The sequence below is a fragment of the Phyllostomus discolor genome, chromosome 4 (assembly GCF_004126475.2).
Source record: "Phyllostomus discolor isolate MPI-MPIP mPhyDis1 chromosome 4, mPhyDis1.pri.v3, whole genome shotgun sequence".
NCBI lineage: Eukaryota > Metazoa > Chordata > Mammalia > Chiroptera > Phyllostomidae > Phyllostomus > Phyllostomus discolor.
Genome location: NC_040906.2, coordinates 89,011,901 through 89,027,955, shown reverse-complemented (window position 1 = coordinate 89,027,955; position 16,055 = coordinate 89,011,901). Strand labels below are relative to the sequence as shown.

At 44.7% G+C, this 16,055-nt stretch overlaps 1 protein-coding gene across 2 annotated transcripts in view; it reads left to right on the top strand.

Moving 5' to 3' along the window:
• The first annotated feature begins 5,020 nt into the window (after positions 1–5,020).
• Positions 5,021–16,055, top strand: part of RALB (RAS like proto-oncogene B) — a 56,509-nt gene continuing 45,474 nt past the window's right edge. The window contains exon 1 of one of the 2 annotated variants that reach the window (XM_028533513.2): positions 5,021–5,252. The gene's annotated coding sequence lies outside the window, so the exon portion shown is untranslated. Of the gene's footprint in view, positions 5,253–5,466; positions 5,609–16,055 lie in introns of those variants that run through there. The other variant, XM_036023601.1, reaches the window with a different exon arrangement.

Genomic DNA, 16,055 nt, shown 5'->3' with positions numbered 1-16,055 from the left:
TTGGGAAGGAGGACCCCTGGGTTAGGTTGTCAGGTCTCTTGCTCCCCTCCCCCTGCAAACTCCCCAAATGTCCTGTTATCTTCCTGTGCCTTTGGAAGGCTATATCACCCTTACAGCAGGGGTGTCAAACTCATTTTCATGGGGTGGGGTGGGCACATCAGCCTCGAGGTTGCCTTCAAAGGGCTGAATGTAATTTTAGGGCTATATAAATGTAACTGCTCCTTAACAGTTAAGTCAGAGCTTGGTGCTGCCGCTGGGTAGAAACAAGGTGCTGAGGTGGATAAAACAAGGTGGAGGGCCTAATTCAGCCCGCAGTCCTTGTGTTTGCCACCTGTGCCTTATAGCCTATGGCCCTGTAACCCTACTTTGCTGGAACCCTGGAATAGCCTCCTAATCTCCATCCCACATCAGTCCATTTTCCATAAAGTAGCCAGAGTGATCTTTTTTGTTTTGTTTTTTAAAAATATATTTTATTGATTATGCTATTAGTTGTCCCATTACCCCGCCATCATTCCCCTCCACCCTGCACACCCTCCCCCACCCACATTCTCCCCCTTTAGTTCACGTCCATGTGTCATAAATTCTTTAGCTTCTACATTTCCCATGTTATTCTTGCTCTCCCCCTGTCTCTTTTCTACCTATCTTCTATGCTACTTATTCTCTGTACATTTTCCCCCTCTCTCCTCCTCCCACTCCCCTGTTGCTAACCCTCCATGTGATCTCCATTTCTGTGGTTCTGTCCCTCTTCTAGTTGTTTGCTTAGTTTGTTTTATTTTAGGTGTGGTTGTTAATAATTGTGATTTTGCTGTCATTGTACTATACAAGCTTTTTAATCTTTTTTTTTTCTTAGATAAGTCCCTTTAACATTTCATAAAATAAGGGCTTGGTGATGATGAACTCCTTTAATTTGACCTTATCTGAGAAGCACTTTATCTGCCTTTCCATTCTAAATGAAAACTTTGCTGGATAGAGCAATCTTGGATGTAGGTCCTTGCCTTTCCTGACTTGGAATACTTCTTTCCAGCCCCTTACTGCCTGCAAGGTCTCTTTTGAGAAATCAGCTGACAGTCTGATGGGAACTCCTTTGTAGGTTACTGTCTCCTCATCTCTTGCTGCTTCTAGGATTCTGTCCTTCATTTTTACCTTGGCTAATGTAATTATGATGTGCCTTGGTGTGTTCCTTCTTGGGTCCAACTTCTTTGGGATTCTCTGAGCTTCCTGGACTTCCTGGAAGTCTATTTCCTTTGCCAGACTGGGGAAGTTCTTCTTTATTATTTGTTCAAATAACTTTTTCACTTGTTGCTCTTCCTCTTCTCCTTCTGGTACCCCTATTAATCTCATATTGGACTGTTTCAAGATGCCCTGGATGTTCCTAAGCCTCATTTTTTTTGAATTCTTATTTCTTCATTCTTTTCTGATTGCATGTTTTTTTCTTCCATCTAGTCCACTCCATTGATGTGAGACCCAGCTTTCTTTCCATCACTATTGGTTCTCTGCATATTTCTTTATTTCACTTATTGTAGCTTTCATTTTTTCATCTAATTTGAGAGCAAAGTCAACCAATTCTGTGAGTATCCTGATCACCAGTGTTTTGAACTGTTCATCTGATAGGTTGGCTCTCTCTCGGTAGCTTAAAAGTACTGCTAGTGGGGCTTTCATTTGTTCTTCTGTTTGAGCCATCTTTTTTTTTTTGTCACACCTGTTATTTAGTGAGGGGCGGAGCCTTAGGTGTTCACCAGGGCGGGGCACCCCAGTTGCTGTGCTGTGACACTGTATGTGGGGGCAAGGTCCAAGAGGGAACAATGGTGCTTGCTTCGCTCTCCATTGGACTTCAGTCCCTTCTGCCATTTCCCCCAAACAAACTGGGCCTTTCAGGTGTTAATTCCCATGTGGGTGGGCTTGTATACCCCATGGGTCTTTCCAATGACCTTTCTTGTGAGGCTGGGAGTCTCTCCCTGTGCCTCAGTCCCCACAGATGTTTTCAACAGTGCCCCAAGGGTCTGTTTCCTGGCGCTGGGACCCTAGGACCGCCTGGTCACACAGCCACCTTGCAAGCAGTGCCTTGCTTCACAATCACCGCCTTGTTGGGTCTGCTCATTGCCACCCCTCCCTCCACCAGGGTCTGCCAGCCACTGCTTGTGCACCCAGGGTCCGCCTGCTGCGGTCTTGGGTGCCCGGGATGCCTTGCGCTGGTCCCAGTGCTCTTTGTTCCTTGACCCCTCTCCACCCGCTGCCTGACTCTGCTCCTCCTACCTGGAGCGTGCCTATTTTAGATGAACACTGACTCTGGATGAACATGTCTATTTTAACTCCTTGGTTGTCTGACTTCCATACAGTTCAATTTTTTGTCAGTTCTGGTTGTTATTCTGTTTCTAAATTGTTGTTGTCCCTATCTTGGTTGTGCGAGGAGGTACAGTGTATCTACCTATGCCTCCATCTTGGCTGGAAGTCCAGAGTGATCTTTTAAAAACCTAAATCAAAGCATGCCACCCTCCTGGCTCAAATCTCCTCAATAATTTCACACTTGGAATAAATGCCAATCTCCTTATCATAACCTGGAGGCCCTCACCTGCATAATCTGTCTCCCACCTTCGTTTCCCTTTTGTGTGGCCCCTTTCCCCTGACCCAGCACTCCATCCAGGTGCCCTGTTTGTCCTCAAGGGTACCTAGCTGTTTTCTGCCTCAGGAATTTGTGCAAGACTGTTACTCTGCTGGGAATATTCTCCTCTCCTTTCCCTCATGTCTGACTTTTTCTAAGACTGATTCATTTTCATCTGTCAAGTCCCAGCTTAAATGTCATTTCCGAAGAGAAGTGTTTGACCACTCATGTCTCAAATACTTTTCATTGACACAATTTTTAACTATAGAATTGCTTGTTCATTTACTGGCTTATTTGTTAATCTGTTCTTTTGTCTGAGTTGTTCACAACTGTGTCCCCAACTTGGCACACTTCAGGGCGTTGTATCAGCCAGAGCAGGCTGAGCTCTGTGGCCATTACAAACAACTTCCAAATCTTAGTCCTTTCAAACCACAAAGGTTTGTGTCTCAGTCATGCTAAAAGTCCATCACAGGCTGGGGGTGTTGATGAGTCCTCACTGAGTACTGATGGAGCGGCCACACGCCCAAACATTCCCAGGGGCCACACCACAGAGAGGAGCTCTGGAGAGTCTTACATTGGCAAATAACTTCCCCAGTCCAAAAGTGATTTGTGTGTTACTTCCACTCACAAGTCATTGGTTAGACCTAGTCACATGGCCTCACCCAATAATAGGGAGCTAGGAAGTTCAATCCTTCTCAGTGCCCATGACCCTGTTCTCAATCCTATTCCCTGAACTACTCATTTTACTTGGACGGGCTGCTACAGATTCTCCCATCTAAACTTGGATTTGATCAAATGGTACAGCCACAAGTATTTTCCACAAAGCTGTACAGTGTTGGCTGCACTATGATAGTGTTGCACACTCCCAGTTACAATGGGCCTTGGAAGGAAATGATGGCCCTAGGTTGGTTATAACACCCTAGAGTATGCATCATGGTTTCTAGTGGCAATCACAATTTAAGCTAACATTTCTCGAGTACTCAACAAGTTCCTAGCCCTGCACTGAGAGCTTTACATGTAATATCACTTAAATCTTCATACCTACAGTGTGGTGATACTTTTCCTATTGGGTAGCTGAGGAAACTGAGCCACAGAAATTAAGTAACTTCCTAATTAAGTAATTGCTAGTTATACTGTAGGACCCTTCTTTGAATCTACCTTTCCCCATTCTAAACCTGTGCACTTAATTGTTACTCCATAGGAAAAGGTTTGGGTCTGATTTCTTTTCTAGGTTATAATACCAGAGAGCTTATTTCTTGAGGTCTCCTACCCTTTCTCCCTTATAGTACCTAGCAGAGTTTCTGTCATATAATTAGCATGCGATAGTCTTTAAAGTATACAAGAAGGGTAAAAATAGAATCCTTAAGATAGTAGACTAACACTAGGATATTCTTCTGGTTACATGCTTTTTGTTCAGCCTGTTACTTAAGACTAAGGTAAAGCTTGCGTGCTTTTTGACAGCTGTTGGTGGAGGGCCTGGATCCGTTAGTTGCTTCTTCCTAACAATCTAACCAAGGCATCAGGCCTCTCATATAATACACGTGTACCCTCATGTATTATTATCAACAACGAAGGAATTACATAGTGCTAGCTGCAGTGGATATCGAATTGAACAAGAACTATTTTCCTTCCTCAGAGATTAGAGACAGATACTTAAACAATTAATTGCAATACAGTATGTTGTGCCATGGGGTTTGTGTAAGGGTTAGTGGGGCCACAGATCCTGCGGAGGCTGTGGGGTAGGATGCAGCTCTAGGAAGTGGAGGTTAGTTGGGAAAATCAACCCGAGGTGAAGCCCTATTTGGAGAGAAAATTACAATTCGGGGCTTTGGAGGGCGATGATAGGGGTAGGCTGTGGGAGAGAAAGCTGTGGGCCTGGAGCTTTTCCACACTGCACTTCCTGCCTCAAGGCTATGGCTGAAGCTAGGACTCTTGACCTTGTGACCTGGCTAAAGTATTTCCAGGATCTCGCCGGAACGTCATTAGCCAAAAGAGTCTTGGCGACAGGAGAAGTTCCTTCCTCAGGTAACCCCGACGTCCCGACGTCCAGTCGCCTGGACCCTTCCACACTTGCGCGCCGCATCATTAATTTTCCTTGATTTTCTGCCTCAGGTCTGCCCTTCCCTTTTGTTTTCCACTACTTTGGCCTCGCCCTTACCTAAAACCACTACGGGAGCACCCTTCGTCTGTCCACACTCACGATCCCCAAACTACCTCCAGACTCCACCACTGCAGCATCGGTCACGTGCTACGTGGCCCGCGGCCGAGAAGAGGAAACGGAGGGGGGCGGGGCAGGCGTGCCGAGCCCGCCTCCACCCCCCACCCCCACGCTGGAGACCGCTTGTCATTGGCGAAGAGTACCCCCAGCCTCCTGGGCTGGGAAGCTCTGCTTCAGATTGGCTACTAGGTGCTTAGTGGGCATGGCCTCCAGGGAGTGGGAGCGGAAGGGAGGGCGCGCTCCCGAGAGGCGGGGTTGCCTAGGCGACACCGGGGGCGCGCTCAGGGGTGGGGAAGCGATCTCCTGCTGCTCAATGACAAATTGCCTGGGGACTGCTGGGGTCCGGCCCCTGGAGAAGGCGCAGGGGACGGCGGGGTGGGCTTAAGAGCGGCTCACCGGTTGCGGACGGCTGAGGCAGCGCCGGACGGGTCCCAGGTGAGACAGTCCGGGTCTGGCAGGACCCCTTAGGGGCGGCCTGGGGAAGTGGGGTTGGCCGCCCGGCGCTGGGTGTCCTCCTGTCCGGGCGCTCTCCATATGCAGGGTTGGGGCCGGCCGTCCGACACGTCGCGCCCCCAGCGGCTCCGGAGGTCCCCTGGAGAAAGCCTCCGGGCCTCCTAGATCGGTCTAGAGCTGAGGAAATGGGGGCGGCTCCCCAGCCTCTCCCTTTTCTCCACTCCTTCCCTTTTCCCACAAATGGCCTCTGCTTCCACTTCCTGCCCTTTCGGGCCTCCAGCCCGAGGAAGGTCCACTTCCTCAGTGCCTTAGTTGCCGCTAAAGTGTTGTAAGAACTTGTAAGTACCTTAAGATCTTGTGCTTGGACTGAACAGGGCCACGTTCTAAAAGTTGTTCCGTCTGTTTTTGGTCTTGCCTTGCAAATGAGCATAAAGTTGCCCCTGCTCCCTCATTTTCTTTGTGATAGGGGCTGGCACGGGGTGTGGCTTCTAATAGGAAGCAGCACAATGGACTTGAACTGTTTGCCTGGACTAGGCTTCAGCACCTCTCTTCTTGCCCTCTTATAGGTAAATAACTGTATTCGTGGGTGGTTCAGAACTGGTGGTAGTGGCAGAGATAGCTGCGCCCAGGCAGCTTGTTTGAAGTGTCCTGTCTGTGCCCATTTTCAGGTGAATGTTGGGAACGTGGTAACTTTGATGCGGTTACCAGGTGAGTCTTCTGGGGAGAAGTTCTTGTGTATGATGGACTGATTTAGAATTGCCAGTGAAAGAGACTTGGCTGATTATTCATTTGAGTTATCTGTGCCTTGATTTCAACCGTTCTAAGAACAGTGAACTTTCTGCTTTGTCCTACTTTCCTAACCTCATTTCTTTTTGTTAAGTTTTGGGGATGGATAGTGGGCACTGATTATCAGAAGGGACAGCCTATCTTTTAGATATGTAAATGAACCATGTTTTAAGCAAAACAACAAGATTCTTGGATGGCAAAGCTTGAAGGTTAAGGCAATGTTTCTTAGACCTGCAGCAAAATAATTAGAATATCCAGAAATGGGATGACTAAATGGTAGCACTGAATATTGGGAAAACTGGAGGGCAGAGTGTGAACACCTAGATTTGCTGATGGTTCCGAAACTTTATTAGTGGTGTGATTTTGAGTATGGCTTTCACTTCTCTGTGGTAGTGGGGGTGGGATGGAGATAGGGATGGGAATAAGGCTAGGGATATACATCTCCTGTGTGTGGTTTTAATGGAGTCAGCTAGTGTACTTTTCTCTGACCACAACTGGTCTTTCCTTCCTTTTCCATTTACTTTATTTCTGATTGGAAAAGTGGGTTCTCTTATTTGAGATCTCAGCAAGATTTCCCTGTGCCTGAGGAGTAGAAGCTTTTCCAGGATTTTGTGTGGAAAAAAGTGGAGATATAAGTTATTAGATCTCTTTTGGGAATATGGGACCTAGACACATGGATATTGGAAAACAAAAGTTAGAGGCTCAGATGGGATCTAAACAGGTCTAGGTAGAAGGTGGAAGAAGTGGAAAAGTTTTAAATTCATGCCGAAGCTGAGGATGGTTTGAGACTGGAAATTTTTAATCCAGAGTTGAGATAATCCTTTGTGCCATTATCACCCAATCCCACAATACCTCTTTGCATTCAGTTACTAAATTTGTATCCAGTCATCAGATTTGGAAACATCACTGGAAACCTTTCCTGAAAGCTAAATTTGGAATCAATATAGCAACCTGGAACTATAGTGTCAGAAGAGATCTTGGTGAACTCTTCTAACATTTCCAGTGTATTTGTCCCAAGATGTGCAAGAGTTCTATTTTTCATTGGCTACAAGTACTTCTAAACAGATAGCCCCTGTGCATACATATGCAAGACACCTGGATTTTTTTTTTTTTTTAAGTGAATTCATGTGGCTGAGGATAAATCTGAATCAGAGAGCCAAAGTACCAGAGAAAATGGAGCTCACAGGGAGGATGGTGGGGTGGGTAAGGAGGGGGAGGGCAACTAATGTTTACTGTGTATCAGCTATCTGCTTGTTACAGACTCACTGATCTAACCAACACCAGATAAATATCTGGCCTTGGAGATAATATTTGACCTTTAGCTCCTCAGTTCTTTTGGTACCTAGGAACACAAGTATGGGTGTATATGTGTACATATTCTTAGATATTTCAACAGTAGAGCAGCCAGTAGGTCAAAGGATGTATGAGCTTTTGGATGAGTGAGAATGGAAAGAAAGATGAAGAGAGTATGGAAGCTGAGTATTAAACCCCCAAAGTATGTAGTTACTGTGGCCAACTACAAAATGCCAGCGAGGTCTCAATTTCAACTGTATGTTACTTTTAAAGAAAGTAACTGCTTACAGAAAACTGAATGTTCTCTGTTATGGTTGTAGAGGAAACTTTAGGGATTTTTTTTTTTTTTTTGCTTTTTAAAAATTGAAGTATAAATGCAGAAGAAGGTGCTATTAATTGATAAGTATAAAATATTATTGTCATCATTGCTTTTGTCATTGGTTTGTGGGCAACTTATGTATAGCATCTTTTAGGTCCACTACATTGGGAATTGACATAGAAAGTACTAAATTAGGTCAGACCCAAATTAAAATAGCCCAAGTTACATACTTTTACTTAGCATATGGCATGAGTTAAAATAAATATAGTAGTTTTACATTTGTTTGTCTTTTGGATGAATTTTCTACCTCTGTGTAATAAATCATGCCAAACCTGGCCACCTGAGACAACAGACATTTATTATCTCAGTTCTCAGTTATATGTACAGTTTCTGAAGTTCAGGAATCTGAGAGAAGCTTGGCTGGATATCTGACTCAGGGTTTCTCCTGAGGTTGGAGCCATCTGAAGGTGTGACTGGGGCTGGAGAATCTGCTTCAAAGATGCTCACTCACAGGGCTCGTGGCCAGAGGCCTGAATTCGTCACCATGTGGGCTTCTCCATAGGACTCTGCAACATGGCAGCTTTTCCCCAGAGCATGTGATCTGAGAGAGACAGAGAGAAACAGAAAGGGAAACAGAAAGAGAGAAAGACAGAGGATGATCAAGATAAAAATTGCAGCATCTTCATACCTGATCTTGGAAGTGACATACCATCACTTTTACCAGCACATAGACCAGACCTGGTGCAATGTGGGAGGGAGGGACTGACCACACAAAGGGAGCCTGAGGATCACTGGCATTATGGATGCCAGCTCCCACAATTATTTTTTTCAGGTTTAGACTTTATATTATTGTGAAAAATCTTTGTTTCATATCCTTACTAAAGTATGTACTGTAGGAGGTTAGATATAGCTAGAGTTTTTACTCTTCTAGAAACTTTTTATTTTCTTCTGGTTCTTCATGGTCAGATGCTAGAATTAATTAGCCAAATATGGAAATTAGAAATTTAAATCTTGCTGGCCCCTAAACCAAATGGAATAGCTGAGTATTTTTAATCCTAAAACAAATTGATAAAAAATTATTGCCAAAATGATCTCCTTGATGAATAGCTTAAAATTAGTCATTAATCATTTGTATATTTTTAAAAATAAAACTCACTGGCAAAGTAACTGAAAAAATCTTGGTGGACCTAAATGAAAGCCCCTGCCCTCATTTATTTTAAGCATTTGGACAATATTTCTTTGCTCAGCAATTCCTCATTTCTCTTTTGAAACCCAGATACATTTTAATTGTATCTGGCTTGAAGGGCATTTTTCTTTTAGCTTCTCAGTGAAACCTGTCTGAGGTGTCTGTAGGTAGAGAGGAGGGTTAAGGAGTCCTGAGCCTGAAGCCTGATTAAATGACTTCTGATTTTCCTTTCATCTTTAAACATTCTGATATTTTCATGTAACAAAATCCTTTGAATCTAGCATATTTATAATAAGAGAGTTCACAAATCATGTTAAATTATAACTTCAGATAACGAAGTCTTCTGAGAATCATTTTTGTTCATCCCGACCCAGTTGAAGACACTTAGAATCACCATTAGGCAGGCCTGGAAAGTCAGTACAATTTGATTTCCTTACTTCTGAGATTTTGGCCCTTTCCCTATTCGTTGCCCTAATTTGTGAGCTAGAAAAGAAAGAACTTATCTTTCTTTTCTTTCACCCTACCTCTCTCATCCTCCTTCTCCTTCCTCCACCCACTTCCTCCTAATAAAAACAGGAAAGGATTGGTGGCCAGTCATTTATTATGGGTTATCTGATCCTAGTATTAGGAGAGGATTTTAGCCAATGTGGTTAAATGGTTCTCACATATTAAGCCTTAAAAAAAAGTCTCCAATTCTATCTGTTCAGTAAGTTCTGCCATTTTAAAAAAAATTTCTGACTTCCAGCAAGATGGAGGCATAGGTGGACGCACCGTACTTCCACGCACAACCAAGATTGGAACAACAGTAATTTAGAGGCAGAATAACACCCAGAACTGACAGAAAATTTATCTGAATAGAAGTCGGACAGCCAAGAAGTTGAAAGAGACCCGTTTGTTCAGACCGGTAGGAGGGGCGGAGACTAGCAGTCGGGTGCACGGGGTCGGGGTGCGGAGAACAGGGAGAACTGGATGCATAGGCAACCGGGAGCGTGTAAGGCATCTGGGGCGCACAAGATCACAGTGGATGGATGCTGAGTACGCAAGTGGCAGCTGGCAGACCCAGTGAGGTGGCGATTGTGGAGCAGGGCAGAGCGCGCAACCCAGGATCCCAGAGAAGGAACTGAGAGCCCACAGAGAACGGACCAACCGCCATTGTTCCCTCTTGACCCCGCCCTCAACATACAATGTCACAGTCTAGCAACTGGGGTGCCCAGCCCTGGTGAACACCTAAGGCTCCGCCCCTCACTGTAACAGGAGCAACCAGTCCAAAAAAAAAGGGGGCGGGAGGAGAGACATGTCTCAAACAGAAGCACAAATCAGTGCCCCAGAACTCATCCTTTTGAGCGATGAAGAGATAGCTAACCTATCAGATGCACAGTTCAAAACACTGATGATCAGGAAGCTCACAGAATTGGTCGATTTTGGGCGCAAATTACATGAAAAAATGCAGGTTACCATAAAAGAAGAAAAATGCACAGGGAGCCTACAGTGATGGGAAGGAAACTGGGACTCAGAATAATAGAGTGGACTAGAAGGAAGAAAGAAAAACCAAACAAGAAAGAATAGAGAAATAAGAATTCAAAAAAATGAGGAGAAGCTTAGGAACCTCCAGGACATCTTTAAACGTTCCAACATCCGAATTATAGGGATACCGGAAGGGGAAGAGGAAAAGCAACAGACTGAACATGTATTTGAACAAATAATAAAGGAGAACTTCCCCAGTCTGGCAAAGGAAATAGACTTCCAGGAAGTCCAGGAAGCTCAGAGAATCCAAAGAAGTTGGACCCAAGAAGAAACACACCAAGGTACATCATAATTACATTATCCAAGATAAAAATGAAGGACAGAATCCTAGAAGCAGCAAGAGATAAGGGGACAGTAACCTACAAAGGAGTTCCCATCAGACTGTCAGCTGATTTCTCAAAAGAGACCTTGCAGGCAGGAAGGGGCTGGAAAGAAATATTCCAAGTCATGAAAGACAAGGACCTATATCCCAGATTACTCTATCCAGCAAAGCTTTTATTTAGAATGGAAGGGCAGATAAAGTGCTTCTCAGATAAGGTCAAGTTAAAGGAGTTCATCATTACCAAGCCCTTATTTTATGAAATGTTAAAGGGACTTATCTAAGAAAAGAAGATAAAGAAAAAACATGTATAGTAAAAGGACAGCAAACTCACAATTATTAACAACCACACCTAAAGCAAAACCAAAAGAAACTAAGCAAACAACTAGAACAGGAACAGAACCACAGAAATGGAGATCACATGGAGGGTTAGCAACAGGGGAGTGGGAGGAGGAGAGAGGGGGAAAAGGTACAGAGAATAAATAGCATAGATTGTAGGTAGGAAATAGACAGGGGGAGGGTAAGAATAGTATGAGAAATGTAGAAGCTAAAGAACTTACAAATATGACACATGGACATGAACTAAAAGAGGGGGAAGTGGGTGGGAGAGGGTGTACAGGGTGGAGGGGAGTGAAGGGGGGAAATGGGACGACTGTAATAGCATAATCAACAAAATATATTTTAAAAAAATTTCTAAAAAGGTTTTACACCCAATACTAGTGTGGTGTGGGGGTGAGGTGGGGAGGGGTTCCCCGCACCACCAAGCAATTCTCAATCACCAGCCCGGCATCCTGCAGTTCACAGCATCAAATTTCACAGGTTGAGGGCGCAGTCTCATAAGACTGCCCTCCACTTCAGACACCAGTAGTAAGTCCAGGTTGTTACCTGTGCTTCTGACCAAGCAGCTACAGATTGAAGGTTCCCATGACCCCCTCCTTGGATTTCAGATGTCAGTCTTCCATTCAGGTTGTTATCTGTACTTTTATGACCCACTGCTGACTGTAAATCAGAGGTTCCCACAACTCCCTCCTTGGGTTTGATTAATTTTCTAGAACTGCTCACAGAACTGAGGAAACTGGTTTACTTACTAGGTTACCGATATATAGCAAAGGATATGAAAGGACATAGATCAACATAGTAGGGTGAGTCCTGAACAAAGGAGCTTCTGTCCTTGAGGAGTTTGGGACCCAGCATGGTGCCACCTGGAAGCATTCTGATTCCCCAACCTGGAAACTCTTTGACATCCTCCTTTTAGATTTCGTAGTTATGACTGATTAAATCATTGGCTATTGGTGATTGATTCAACCTCCAGCCCCTCTCTGCTCCTCGGAAATTAGAGGGTGGGACCAAAAGTTCCAACCCTCTGTTCAAGGTTGGTTCCCCTGGCACCCAGCTCCCCATTACTTAGGTGCTTTCCAAAAATCACCTCATTAGTGTAAACCAAAATGTATTTTTTTTTAAAGATTTTATTTATTTATTTTTACGGAGGGAAGGGAGGGAGATAGAGAGAGAGAGAGGGAGAGAAACATCAGTGTGCGGTTGCTGGGGGTTATGGCCTGCAACCCAGGAATATACCCTGGCTGGGAATCGAACCTGGGACACTTTGGTTCCCAGCCCGTGCTCAATCCACTGAGCTACGCCAGCCAGGGTTCAAAATGTATTTCTTAAAAGTCATAGTAGTGCAGCCTCCTAAGTAGTTGTAGAATCTAGCTGTGATCCCCATGTCTACTGTCATCCCCTTAGGCTGTCACTGTCTCTGGTCCGGCCTGCTGCATCTCCCATATCTGCTTGGGACCTCTCTGTTTCTCCATACTATAGTTAAAACGATCTTTTCAACATGCAAGTCTAATTACATTACTTATCTGCTTGAAACACTTCAATGGCTTTCCAGTGCTTTCAGTAAAAAATATAAAATCTCTAAACCACTGGGCTTACTGGGCCATAATTGACCTGGCTCTTACTTTCCTCTAGTTTCCTCTCATACTAGACTCTGTCTTTTTCTTTTTGCTGTAGGCAGCCACAAGGATCTTTCTTCAGTTTCTTGATTGTATCTTGCTTCAGTCTTCCTAAAGGCAATACTACAGGAAAGTAGAGCTGGTGAAAGGGATTGGAGCACTTGGCCTGCTTGTGAACTGGAAGAAGACAAAAGTGGCTAGGGACTGGTTGATGTGTGGTCTTGTAGGCCATGGAGAGCAGAGGGTTCGGATTTTACTCATGGTGAGCCATTAAAAGAGCTTTAAGCACACTTTTATTTGCAGTTTTAGAAAATTCATCGTATGTGCTCTGTGGAGACAGATTGAAGAGATACAAAAATAGCACTGAGAAATCACGTAGGAAGCTGTGGCTGTTAAGTGGTTGGTGGCTAGGACTGGGGTGTGGCTGAGGAGATGGAAGAAGCGGAGGATTCAAACTTTATTTTGGAGATGGAATCAGTAGAACTGTCACTGGAGAGGGACTAGGACCAAGGCGGGTCTGCCCTGGCACTGTCTGGAATGAGTGGGTTCTTGACTTTGTGTAGGAAGGATTTCACGACATGAGTCCAGGTGATTTTGAGAGTAACTTTATTAAAGCTGGGGACAGTGAGACAAAGGAAGGGCTTAAGATAGAAGAGGCAAGGTCACAGCAACAGGAGTGAGCCTAGGTGGGGCTGCCTTGGCCTTTTGGAAATGTGAGAAAGAGTCGTGCCAAGGTGAGGTTGTCTTGGCCCTTTAGAAAGGAAGTTACAGAGGAAAAAGTGAGTGAGAAGTATGTGGACTCAGGAAACAAGTTACAGAGGCAAAAGGAGGATCCTTGGAAATGAGTTCAGGTGGTTAGCCCAGGACAACCTGCCATTGCCAGCTGCTGTCCTGGTTGCAAGTCTTGTGGGGACCTTGAGAGCTTAGGAGAAAGAGAGCAAGGACCAACACCTGAGGAAAGAAGGTGGGGAGAAGGTGTGGGCATGCTCTGGATTCTTTGTCTTAAGGGTTTTTATCTGTTTTCTAAAGGTGGGAATTTTAGGGGGGTCCTCAAGGGAGGATCTCCATAGTATATTCATTAGCTTTCCAGTTGTGTCTCTTATATGCTGATACATGAAAATGAGCATATCAAGGGTCATTCTCTGGTCATTTTCACCTTCAAGGAATGTCACCAAAGAGGGACAGAGAGGGATTGGGACTGAGGTGGGTCTGCTCCCTGCTGGTCTAGATGTGTAAACCATTTGTTCCTAAGTGTCCTTGGTTAGGGAAGATAAGACCTTGGGATTTATTTTCTGACTGTAAATTGCTCGGTCATTTAACTATGTCTCAGTTTCCCTATTCCACTTGCCAAGGAATTTTTCTAGCTTGTTACTATCCTGCCTCATAAGTAGTCATGTTGGTAATGAATTGAGTTGGGGGAGAGGCAATGGGAATCAAAGATGACTCTCCGGTTTTTGGTTTTTAGTAATGCCTTGTATATGACTAGTTACTCCAGTAACTACTAAATGGGATTAGTGGAGCTGTGGATTTTAAGGGGCGAGGGAGGGGGTTAAGAATCAGGAATTGTTTTGGGAATAGTGTGGGATTCTTGCTGGGTACCCTTGTGGGGAGAAGTGGCAGTTAGAAGGATACACGTCTGGAGGTCAGGAGAGAGATCTGTGCTATACTGGAAAAATTTGGGAGCTGCACCTAAAGTTGTTGGTATGGATAAGATCACGGAGCAAGAGAACGTAGAAATGAGAAGGGTATACAACTGAACTCTGAGGAGCGCTGACATTTAGAAGCCAGGTAAAGGAAGAAGACCTAGCAAACCACACAGAGAATGAGGTGCTAGAGAAACCACAGGCACTGTGGGAGGATGTGGTGCTATGGAGGCTGGAGCGACAGACTGGAGGGAGATAGCCAGAGGGATCTTTGAATTGGCCTGCTAAGGGCCTTCCCCTTTACAGGCAAAGTTTTGTCACCTTTGCTACATGCTCATTTTTCAAAGGAGGAGGGGAAGAGGATGGGAGAAGAGAAAGAAATGTTTATATAGGCGTTTGCAACATGGAGTTTTTGATGTTTTTAACAAAACCAGTTTCCATGAAGTTGTGCTGGGCAAGGAAGCCAGAGTAGAAGGCACTTCATCAATGAAGTAGTAAGGAAGTACAGCCTTACCACTCGAGTGGGGTCTGTGGGCCAGCAGCATCATCTTGGAGCAGGTTGGCAGTGCAAAGCCTTGAGCTCCACCCCAGGCCTACTGAATTAGAATATACATTTTAACAAGATTCCCAGGAAATTTGTATCTACATTAAAGTTTGAGGAGAGTTGTTATAGATGACTAGGGCTATAGGAAAATAGTGTCACTTGCCAAAGGGATATGTAGGAATAAAAAATGTGAGTGTTTAAGATGAAGATTAAATAAAGGAGGCTGTAGGCTGTTGGGAGATGATCCTGCAGAGAGATCAAGACTGACTGATGATGCACAAAAAGAGGATGATGGCTGGGATGACACTGTAGGATTGGGGTGGTGGGTGTATGCAGTCCAATGCCTGTGTGGAGGGCATGGCTTTTGCTGAGAGCAGGAGTGTCCTCTCCATGTAACCAGAGACAAGGAGGAGATGGGCATGGATGCTGATAGGTTTGTAGATTTGGTGGAAGAATGATGAGGGAGTTTGTGCTTAAAGGCTTCTGTAGGGGAAAATGGGGTAAGGTCATCTTATAGTTGGGCAGTATGGGGTCCAGGCACTTGCTGCCATGTATATGTATAATATGAAGATTTTGGGGGAAAGGAAATAGGTTCTTATTAATAGGGTTCCCAATTTGAGGGGGCTGGGAACATTTTTGTTTCAAGCTGATTGAGTCCGTCTTTTCTCTAAAGCCCAGAAAACCAGTCATCCCCAGGAAGATTAAAGTCCAAATCCATGCCCAGAAGTTTTTCATTATTGTTTATCTGCAGTTTAAGGTTGTTATTTAAATGGGTCTTTGTCTCTAGAGCTTTATGCCTGTGTGTGTGTGTGTGTGTGTGTGTGTGTGTGTGAGTGAGAGAGAGAGAGAGAGAGAGAGAGAGAGAGAGAGAGAGTTGTCATTGCCTTCTAGCAGTTCCTGTCTTTTTAGGGTCTGGGCTGTGTTGTCAGATTGTTCCGGACAGTTGTTCAGGGGAAGCTTCATTTGTGAGGAATGTCTCAGCTCATGTCTTCGTGTGTTGTTCTTAGAGTGAGAAAGTGGAAGTAGTCCAGGACCCATGTGCCATGTTATATTGGGTGGTAGTGTCCCAAGGGCTGGAGCCCAGCGAGAAATGTATCTGTGTGGGACCTTGTCTTCAGGAACTGGCTTCCAGCTGTGCAGGGCCTAAGGCCTAAGCCATCCCAGCAGATGCTGCTCCTGTCTGTGCAGGGCAAGGCAAGAGTCAAAGAAGCTAAAT